Genomic DNA, 11,767 nt, shown 5'->3' on the forward strand with positions numbered 1-11,767 from the left:
TACTCCGGTTTTCTCCGAAAACACCCGGAACACTTCCGGTGTCCGAATATAGTCGTCCAATATATCAATCTTTATGTCTCGACCATTTCGAGACTCCTCGTCATGTCCGTGATCACATCTGGGACTCCGAAAAAACTTCGGTACGTCAAAACTTATAAACTCATAATAAAATTGTCATCGTAACGTTAAGCGTGCGGACCCTACGGGTTCGAGAACTATGTAGACATGACCTAGAACTATTCTTGGTCAATAACCAATAGCGGAACCTGGATGCCCATATTGTCTCCTACATATTCTACGAAGATCTTTATCGGTCAAACCGCATAACAACATACGTTGTTCCCTTTGTCATCGGTATGTTACTTGCCCGAGATTTGATCGTCGGTATCCAATACCTAGTTCAATCTCGTTACCGGCAAGTCTCTTTACTCGTTACGTAATGCATCATTCCGTAACTAACTCATTAGCCACATTGCTTGCAAGGCTTATAGTGATGTGCATTACCGAGAGGGCCCAGAGATACCTCCCCGTCAATCGGAGTGACAAAACCTAATCTCGAAATACGCCAACCCAACATGTACCTTCGGAGACACCTGTAGTACTCCTTTATAATCACCCAGTTACGTTGTGACGTTTGGTAGCACCCAAAGTGTTCCTCCGGTAAACGGGAGTTGCATAATCTCATAGTTACAGGAACATGTATAAGTCATGAAGAAAGCATGTCAATCACATCATTCTCCTAATGATGTGATCCCATTAATCAAATGACAACACATGTCTATGGTTAGGAAACATAACCATCTTTGATTAATGAGCTAGTCAAGTAGAGGCATACTAGTGACGTTATGTTGGTCTATGTATTCACACATGTATTATGTTTTCGGTTAATACAATTCTAGCATCAATAATAAACATTTATCATGATATGAGGAAATAAATAATAACTTTATTATTGCCTCTAGGGCATATTTCCTTCAGTCTCCCACTTGCACTAGAGTCAATAATCTAGATTACACAGTAATGATTCTAACACCCATGGAGTCTTGGTGCTGATCATGTTTTGCTCGTGAGAGAGGCTTAGTCAATGGGTCTGCAACATTCAGATCCGTATGTATCTTGCAAATCTCTATGTCTCCCACCTGGACTTGGTCCCGGATGGAACTGAAGCGTCTCTTGATGTGCTTGGTCATCTTGTGAAATCTGGATTCCTTTGCCAAGGCAATTGCACCAGTATTGTCACAGAAGATCTTCATTGGTCCCGATGCACTAGGTATGACACCTAGATCAGAAATGAACTCCTTCATCTAGACTCCTTCATTTGCTACTTCCGAAGCAGCTATATACTCCGCTTCACATGTAGATCCCACCACGACACTTTGTTTAGAACTGCACCAACTTACAGCTCCACCGTTTAATAAAAACACGTATCCGGTTTGCGATTTAGAATCGTCCGGATCAGTGTCAAAGCTTGCATCGACATAACCATTTACGACTAGCTCTTTGTCACCTCCATATACGAGAAACATATCCTTAGTCATTTTCAGGTATTTCAGGATGTTCTTGACCGCTGTCCAGTGATCCACTCCTGGATTACTTTGGTACCTTCCTGCCAACCTTATTGCTGAGCATACGTCAGGTCTGGTACACAACATTGCATACATGATAGAGCCTATGGCTGAAGCATAGGGAACATCTTTCATTTTCTCTCTATCTTCTGCTGTGGTCGGGCATTGAGTCTGACTCAACTTCACACCTTATAGCACGGGCAAGAACCCTTTCTTTGCCTGATCCATTTTGAACATTTTCAAAATTTTATCAAGGTATGTGCTTTGTGAAAGTCCTATTAAGCGTCTTGATGCCCAATATGTAAGCAGCTTCACCGAGGTCTTTCATTGAAAAACTTTTATTCAAGTATCCTTTTATGCTATCCAGAAATTCTATACAATTTCCAATTAATAATATGTCATCTACATATAATATCAGAAATGCTACAGAGCTCCCACTCACTTTCTTGTAAATACAGGCTTCTCCAAAAGTCTGTATCAAACCATATGCTTTGATCACACTATCAAAGCATTTGTTCCAACTTCGAGATGCTTGCACCAGTCCATGAATGGATTGCTGGAGCTTGCACACTTTGTTAGCACCTTTTGGATCAACAAAACCTTCTGGCTACATCATATACAACTCTTCTTCCAGAAATCCATTCAAGAATGCAATTTTGACATCCATTTGCCAAATTTCATAATCATAAAATGCAGCAATTGCTAACATGATTCGGACAGACTTAAGCATCGCTACGGGTGAGAAAGTCTCATCGTAGTCAACCCCTTGAACATGTCGAAAACCTTTTGCAACAAGTCGAGCTTTATAGACAGTTACATTACCATCAGCGCCAGTCTTCTTCTTAAAGATCCATTTGTTCTCAATGGCTTGCCGATCATCGGGCAAGTCAACCAAAGTCCATACTTTGTTTTCATACATGGATCCCATCTCAGATTTCATGGCCTCTAGCCATTTTGCGGAATCTGGGCTCATCATCGCTTCCTCATAGTTCATAGGTTCATCATGGTCAAGTAACATGACTTCCAGAATAGGATTACCGTACCACTCTGGTGCGGATCTTACTCTGGTAGACCTACGAGGTTCAGTAGAAACTTGATCTGAAGTTTCATGATCAATATCATTAGCTTCCTCACTAATTGGTGTAGTTGTCATAGGAACCGGTTCTTGTGATGAACTACTTTCCAATAAGGGAGCAGGTACAGTTACCTCATCAAGTTCAACTTTCCTCCCACTCACTTCTTTTGAGAGAAACTCCTTCTCTAGAAAGGATCCGAATTTAGCAACGAAAATCTTGCCCTCAGTTCTGTGATAGAAGGTGTACCCAACAGATTCTTTTGGGTATCCTATGAAGACACATTTCTCCGATTTGGGTTCGAGCTTATCTGGTTGAAGTTTCTTCACATAAGCATTGCAGCCCCAAACTTTAAGACATGACAACTTTGGTTTCTTGCCAAACCACAGTTCATGAGGCGTCGTCTCAACGGATTTTGATGGTGCCCTATTTAATGTGAATGCGGCCGTCTCTAAAGCATAACCCCAAAACGATAGCGGTAAATCAGTAAGAGAAATCGTAGATCGCACCATATCTAGTAAAGTACGATTACGACATTCGGACACACCATTTCGTTGTGGTGTTCCGGGTGGCGTGAGTTGTGAAACTATTCCGCATTGTTTCAAATGTAAACCAAACTCGTAACTCAAATATTCTCCTCCACGATCAGATCGTAGAAATTTTATTTTCTTGTTATGATGATTTTCCACTTCACTCTGAAATTCTTTGAACTTTTCAAATAGTTCCGGATAACGGAGTTTTAGTCATCTTGCCCATGAGGCACGGTTCGCAAGTACCAAGTGATTCATAATCAAGTGATTCCAAAAGCCCATCGGTATGGAGTTTCTTCATGCGCTTTACACCGATATGACCTAAACGGCAGTGCCACAAATAAGTTGCACTATCATTATCAACTCTGCATCTTTTGGTTTCAACACTATGAATATGTGTATCACTACTATCGAGATTCAATAAAAATAGACCACTCTTCAAGGGTGCATGACCATAAAAGATATTACTCATATTAATAGAACAACCATTATTCTCTGACTTAAATGAATAACCGTCTTGCATTAAACAAGATCCAGATATAATGTTCATGCTCAACACTGGCACCAAATAACAATTATTTAGGTCTAAAACTAATCCCGATGGTAGATGTAGAGGTAGCGTGCCGACCGCGATCACATCGACTTTGGAACCATTTCCCACCCGCATTGTCACCTCGTCCTTAGCCAATCTTCTCTTAATCCGTAGTCCCTGTTTCGAGTTGCAAATATTAGCAACAGAACCAGTATCAAATACCCAGGTACTACTACGAGCACTAGTAAGGTACACATCAATAACATGTATATCACATATACCTTTGTTCACTTTGCCATCCTTCTTATCCGCCAAATACTTGGGGCAGTTCCGCTTCCAGTGTCCATTCTGCTTACAGTAGAAGCACTTAGTCTCAGGCTTAGGTCCAGACTTGGGTTTCTTCTCTTGAGCAGCAACTTGTTTGCTGTTCTTCTTGAAGTTCCCCTTCTTCCTCCCTTTGCCCTTTTTCTTGAAACTGGTGGTCTTGTTGACCATCAACACTTGATGCTCCTTCTTGATTTCTACCTCTGCAGCTTTTAGCATTGCGAAGAGCTTGGGAATAGTCTTGTCCATCCCTTGCATATTATAGTTCATCACGAAGCTCTTGTAGCTTGGTGGCAGTGATTCAAGAATTCTGTCAATGACACTATCATCAGGAAGATTAACTCCCAGTTGAATCAAGTGATTATTATACCCAGACATTTTGAGTATGTGTTCACTGACAGAACTATTCTCCTCCATCTTGCAGCTATAGAACTTATTGGAGACTTCATATCTCTCAATCCGTGCATTTGCTTGAAATATTAACTTCAACTCCTGGAACATCTCATATGCTCCATGACGTTCAAAACGTCATTGAAGACCCGGTTCTAAGCCGTAAAGCATGGAACACTGAACTATCGAGTAGTCATAAGCTTTGCTCTGCCAGACGTTCCTAACGTCGTTAGTTGCATCAGCAGCAGGCCTGGCACCCAGCGGTGCTTCCAGGACGTAATTCTTCTATGCAGAAATGAGGATAATCCTCAGGTTACGGACCCAGTCCATGTAATTGCTACCATCATCTTTCAACTTTGCTTTCTCAAGGAACGCATTAAAATTCAACGGAACAACATCACGAGCCATCTATCTATAACAAACATAGACAAGCAAAATACTATCAGGTACTAAGTTCATGATAAATGTCGGAGTAATGGGCCACGGGTAGGCTAACCCGAGCCCCAGAACCTTTCAAGACATCGGGGCAAGCCGCGCCCCTCAAAGCCGAGTCTCAGAAGGCGACTCCCAGATGAGCCGAGTCCCAGACGGCGACTTCCAGATAAGCCAAGTCTCAGATGGCGACTCCCAGATAAGCCGAGTCTTAGATGGCGACTCCTAGATAAGCCGAGTCTCAGATGGCGACTCCCAGATAAGCCGAGTCTCAGATGGCGACTCCAAGATAAACCGACTCATGGCCGGCGACTTCCGGAGGAGCCGGCTATGGAGAGTCGGCCTACGACTCTGCTCTCGTCACGATATGCGAGGCGGGTACGACCACGACGTGGCCGTCACCTCCTGCTTACGAGGGGCCGGCATGGCTACAGTGTGCCGTACCACCGGAGATCTCCGGCGTGGCCCGGCACTGTTGCCATGCCATCCCTGACCTCAGCCACAGTGTGCGGCGCACTGTGGCCATGATGACCTACCTGTACGGCTCAGAGACGGCGGACCCGCCTGTTAGTGAGAACATGGAAGACGGCGGATACGCCCCGAAGGCGGCCCTGTGGGAGTCAGCTCCCTAGAGTCGGCCGGCCTCTCCCACGGGTCCCAGGCGCCATTAACCAGACACGACGAGGGGTAACGACATTTATCGCCCGATAGACGGCAGCACTGTTGCCATGACCCCATGACCAAGCCTGCGTCATCAGAATCACGGCTACAGTGCCGGACTCGCCGGCGGGGCCCGCAAGACGGCAGGCCCCAGCAGTCGGCGAAGAAGACGACGACCTGTGAGATAGACGGCTGGGACCCGTGCCCAGCCGGATTACCGTTGTACCCCCGGGGGGTAGGCCTATATAAACCCCCCGGGGCACCCATGCAAAGGGTTGGCATCCATTAGCCTTAGACCAGATCATATAGGAAGAAGAGAGCTAGCTTGCCTCCTTCTACCTCCCGAATACAGCTCTAGGAGCAACTTTGTAGTCACTACGCCTTAGTGATCATGCGGAGACCCCGCAGAGCAGCAGTAGGGGTGTTATCTCCCCGGAGAGCCCCGAAGCTGGGTAAGATTCGCCGGCGTGCATGCCTTCGCCTCATCCCGTTTCCAGGCACCGGCGACGTTCTACTCGCTCCCACCATGATAAGCCATCCTTTGGCATATGTCTCACCCAACCCCCGATATTTGGCGCCCACCATGGGGCGAGGTGCACCATCGTCCGGAGACCTGCTCTGGACGGGAACCCTCTTTCTCCCCCGTGAGCGTAGCCAGCCCGACACGCCCGATGGCGCTTGCCCTGACGCGCTGCAAGGCGTCGAAGACGCCTGCGCAGCAAGGTGCCTCGCCGACCTTCTTGGCGAGGTTTGCATCTCCGACGAGCCTGCATCCGACGCAGGCACAGGTGGCCCCGAAAGCCTCCTCGCGGGCCTCCTCGACCATCTCCACGTCGCTGGCGAGCCTGCCGTGGACTTGGAGTCCGTAGGCTCCACCAACCCGATGCTGGTCGATCCAGACAGCGTGTCGCTCGACACGTTCCCCTCCAATGTGGTGATCTACTATGAGCCGCTCCCTTGCGAGGAGAGCGGCGGAAGCGCCGTCACGGAAGTGCTCATCATTAGTCATGGCGAGCACTCCGGCGAAGGAGCTCATGAACCGCTCGACGCGGCTCTGCGAGACCTGACGGCGCCCATTCTGGAGGACGCTGATGCCGAGACGCTGGAGGCACGCCGCCTTCAGCTCGTCAAAGGTGCGAAGAAGCTGGCAAGCATGAGACGCTTGTCGGAGGCCTATCAACGTGAGATGGATCGCGCCGTGGGTGGCTCGCCAGCCCTGACCGGGCCTAGCCGCCTAGGCGCGGTCCGACAACGCGGCGCGGCCATCGCCAACCTATTCGGGGCCGATCGCCCCGTGTATGCCATGCCCGCGGAGAACATCCGTGCCGCCCAGGCGGCAGCAGACGAACTAGACAACTTCGAAGGTGAAGAGCGCCGCTTGATGACCGAGGGAGTCCAGTGACTCCTCAAAGCGGCTGCCGCACAGAACGAAGCCGGCTGCCGCACGGAGGCGCCGCAACGACAAAATGACGACTTACCCCCCTCCCCCCCGCCGAGATCAAGGCGTGACATCTCGGACGCCGACTGGCGGAGTCCGCGGAAGAAAAGAGAAGGATCCGGCTGTAAGCCACAGTCGGACTCGCGTCACCATCGAGCGCGACCAAGACGGCCGCCCGAGAGCAGTGGAACGGCAGGGCAACTACCTGCCTCCCCCACCACGAAGAGAAAGACGAGTCTCCCCGCCGCCTGTCGAGCATCCGACTCTCGGCGACCGCCTTGGCCGTCGAGAGGGAGTCGGAGAGAACGACGCCCGCCACCGGATCGACCGACTCCACCGATCCCTGGCGCTGGAAGAAGAAGATGAGCTGGGCCCGCCCTGCTTTGGGCCCCGCATTCGAGACGAGCCCTTTCCCAAAGGATTCACGCTCCCCCGAGACACGCCCAAGTACACCGGCTCCGTGAAGCCGGAAGATTGGCTAGTTGACTACTCCACGGCCATCAACATAGAGAACGGCAACAAGCGCGTTGCCGTGAAGTACGTTCCGCTCATGCTCCAGGGCATGGCCCGGACATGGTTGAACAGTTTGAAACCCCGCAGCATCAACAGTTGGGTCGACTTCACCGAGGCTTTCATCCGCAACTTCACAAGCACGTACAAGCGACCCCCCAAGCCACGCCAACTCTCCTTGTGCGTGCAAGGCCAAGACAAGTCGACTCGCGACTACCTCACGTGATGGGGCGAGCTTTCGAACTCCTGTGAGGGCGTGCACGAGGTGAAGGCTATCGAGTACTTCACCGCCGGGTGCAGAGAAGGCACCCTCCTCAAGCACAGGCTCCTTTGCGACGAGCCTGAGACCATTGACGAGTTGCTGGTCATAGCAGACAAGTATGCTACGGCCGACTCCTCCATGAAGACAGAGATTTAGGTTAGTGCGACTGGCAAAGTGGCTCCTCAAGCTCCCAGAACTCTGGCCGGAGACACCAGTCGCCGGTAGCAGCAGAATGATCACAAGCGCAAGGCCCCACAGCCGACATCCAGCAGTCGGCAGGTTGCAAAAGTCGAAGACCAACAGCCTGAGGGGAAGCCTCCGGCGAAGCGACAGAAAGGCGGCAAGTCCAACTGGTTGCCAGCCTTCTCTTACGAGCAGACTCTAGATGGTCCCTGCAAGTTCCACAGCGGCGCGAAGCCGTCAAACCATACCACCCGGAAATGCCACTGGCTCACCAGAATCGCCAAGGGAGACGGCCTCCTTCCTCCTCCGCCTGCTGGGCCGCCGCCTCCACAGCCGCCCCAGCAGCCGGCGGCCAGGCCAGTCAGCGCCGTACAAGATGAATACCCCGAAGAACACGGAGCTTATGTGGTGTTCACCAGTGTGGCTGATGATCGACGCAGCAGATGGTTGCAGCAGCAAGAAGTAAATGCAGTAGCATCAGATACTCCGAAGTTCATGCATTGGTCCGAGAAGCCTATTAGTTGGAGCAGAGCTGATCACCCAGAGGTGATGCCGAATCCGGGCTCCTACGCCTTGGTTCTGAGCGCTACCTTGGCCACTGATAGGCAGGCCGCTCGCTTCTCGCGAGTGTTGATAGACGGAGGCAGCAGCATCAACATCCTGTACAAGGATACCATGGAGAAATTAGGAATCAGGCAGAAACAACTTCAAAGCAGCCGAACTGTTTTCCACGGCATTGTACCTGGCCTCTCTTGCTCCCCAATCGGCAAGATCCAGATAGATGTCCTCTTCGGAGACAAAGATCATTTTCGCCGAGAGCCAGTTTGGTTTGAAGTGGTGGACCTTGAAAGCCCATACCAAGCATTGCTTGGCCGACCTGCTTTGGCCAAGTTCATGGCGGTCCCCCACTACGCTTATCTCAAGATGAAGATGCCAAGTTCAAAGGGGATTCTGACCATGGCCGGCGACTACAGGAAGTCGTCCGCCTGCGCGGCCGAGAGTAGTCGGCTGGCCAAGTCCCTGGTGATCGCAGCTGAGAGGCGGCTCCTTGATCGGGTTGTGGCAATGGCCGGCAAGCAGCCAGAGATGTCGCCCGACCCCACGGAGTCGGAAGCTGAGGGTTCGTTCAAGCCGTCTTAAGAAACAAAGAGGATACCTTTGGACCTGGAGCACCCGGAGAGGCATGCTGTCATAGGTGCAAACCTAGACAGCAAATAGGAAGGCGAGCTCGTCGATTTCCTCCGTGAGAATCGAGACATCTTTGCATGGTCCCCTAAAGACATGCCAGGTGTACCGACGGAATTCACCGAGCACAAGTTACATGTCTGATCTGATGTGAAGCCCGTCAGGCAGCCCTTGCGCCGCCTGTCAGAAGAGAAAAGAAGAGTTGTTGGAGAAGAGATAGCCCGACTCCTAGCGGCCGGCTTCATTATGGAGGTGTTCTTTCCAGAATGGCTGGCGAACCCGGTCCTAGTATTGAAGAAGAACAAGCAGTGGCAGATATGTATCGACTACACCAGCCTCAACAAAGCTTGCCCCAAAGATCCATTTGCTCTGCCAAGAATTGACCAGGTGATAGACTCCATAGCCGGATGCGAGCTGTTGAGCTTCTTAGATGCATATTCAGGATATCACAAGATCAAGATGAACCCGGTAGACAGACTGAAGACTGCCTTCATCACGCTGTTTGGAGCCTTCTGCTACCTGACTATGACATTCGGCTTGAGGAATGCCGGCGCCACCTTTCAGCGTTGCATGCAGAAGTGTCTCCTCAAGCAACTTGGCAGAAATTCCCACGTCTATGTGGATGATGTGGTGGTGAAGACGGAAAAGTGTGGAACATTGTTGGAAGATCTCCAAGAAACCTTTGAGAATCTGCGCCGATTCCAGATCAAGCTCAATCCGGAGAAGTGCGTCTTCGGAGTACCAGCCGGCCAGCTCCTTGGCTTCCTCGTCTCTGAACGCGGCATAGAGTGCAACCCCGTAAAGATCAAAGCCATCAAGAGGATGGAAGTCCCCCGCCGACTATTAGATGTGCAGAAGTTCACCGGCTGCTTGGCGTCCATCAGCCGATTCATCAGTCGACTGGGCGAGAAGGCTCTCCCTTTGTACCAACTGATGAAGAAGACCACCTTTTTCGAGTGGAACCACAAGGCAGACGAAGCATTTCTCCAGTTAAAGAAGATGTTGACTACTCCCCCTGTGGTGGCGGCTCCGACTCCCAAAGAGCCTATGCTCCTATACATTGCCGCCACCAGCCGGGTAGTCAGCACAGTTATCATGGTTGAACGCAAGGAGGAAGGCAAGGCGCTCCTTGTCCAGAGACCGGTATATTACCTGAGCGAGGTACTGTCGACCTCCAAGCAGAACTACCCCCACTACCAGAAGATGTGCTACGGCGTGCATTTCGCCGCCAAGAAGTTGAAGCCGTACTTTCAAGAGCATCCAATCACTATGGTTGCACCGCTCCACTGTCCGAGATCATCGGAAGCCGTGATGCTTCAGGCCGAGTAGCCAAGTGGGCCATAGATTTGGCTCCCTACACCATCTACTACCAGCCCCGCACCGCCATCAAGTCACAAGCACTAGCCGACTTCCTTGTCGACTAGGCCGAGACCCAGTACCTGCCGCTAGCGCCCGACTCCACCCATTGGCGGATGCATTTCGATGGCTCCAAGAGCGCACCGGCTTGGGAGCCGGCATCGTCCTCACCTCCCCCAAAGGCGACAAGCTCAAATACGCACTGCAGATCCACTTCGCCGCCTCCAACAATGTTGCCGAATACGAGGCGCTCGTTCACGGGCTCCGGCTTGCCAAAGAACTCGGCATCCGTCGGATCCTGTGCTACGGCAATTCCGATTTGGTGGTCCAGCAGTCGTCTGGCGACTGGGACGCTAAAGATGCAAACATGGCAAGCTACCGCTTCCTGGTGCAGCAACTCAGCGGATATTTGGAGGGGTGTGAATTCCTTCACGTTCCAAGAAATGACAACGACCAAGCAGACGCCCTGGCACAACTCGGCTCCACCCGTCAAGCAATACCATCCGGCGTCGCCCTTCAGCGCCTTCTCAAGCCGTCTATCAAGCCTTCGCCAGAATCAGACTCCATTTTTGTGCCAGCTCCCCCCGAAGAAGTCGGATCCGATTCAAGAGCACCAGCAGACGGCACAAGAATCCTTACAGACGGCTCCAAAAATACCGCAGTCGAGGCCGACCCGGGGACTTCAGAACCTGGCCCGGGGACTGCGACAGTCAGCCCGAAGACTTCAGAACTCGGCGCGGGGACTCCAGAACTTGGCTCGGGGACTGCACCGATCCAGCAAGCGGCCGCGGATCCCAGTCCGCCGCCTCCCAGCCCAGCCGCCCTTGTCCAAGTCGCAATAGTGGCAATCGAAGAAATAGCAGCACCCTCATGGGCCCAGCCCATCCTTAAGTTCCTAGTAAACAGAGAGCTGCCAGCTGATGAAATCCTGGCTCGGCAAGTGCAGCGCCAAGCGGCAGCCTATACCATAGTGAATAGAGAGCTGGTCAGGCGCAGTGTCACTGGTGTGTACCAACGCTGTGTCGAGGCAGAACAAGGCCAAGCAATTCTGAGAGACATTCATGAAGGCGAGTGTGGTCACCATGCAGCTTCAAGGGCACTCGTCGCCAAAGCCTTCCGACACGGTTTCTTCTGGCCGACTGCCCTGGAAGAGGCCAAGGAATTAGTCCAAAACTGCAAAGGGTGCCGGATGTTCCGTTCCAAGCCGCTCTAGCCGGCTTCAGCGCTCAAGACCATTCCCATCTCCTGGCCCTTTGCGGTTTGGGGCTTGGACATGGTGGGACCATTCAAGACGGCATGAGGCGGCCTAACTCACCTACTTGTCGCG

This window comes from Triticum dicoccoides, chromosome 7B (assembly GCF_002162155.2).
Source record: "Triticum dicoccoides isolate Atlit2015 ecotype Zavitan chromosome 7B, WEW_v2.0, whole genome shotgun sequence".
In the NCBI taxonomy this organism is placed as follows: Eukaryota; Viridiplantae; Streptophyta; class Magnoliopsida; order Poales; family Poaceae; genus Triticum; species Triticum dicoccoides.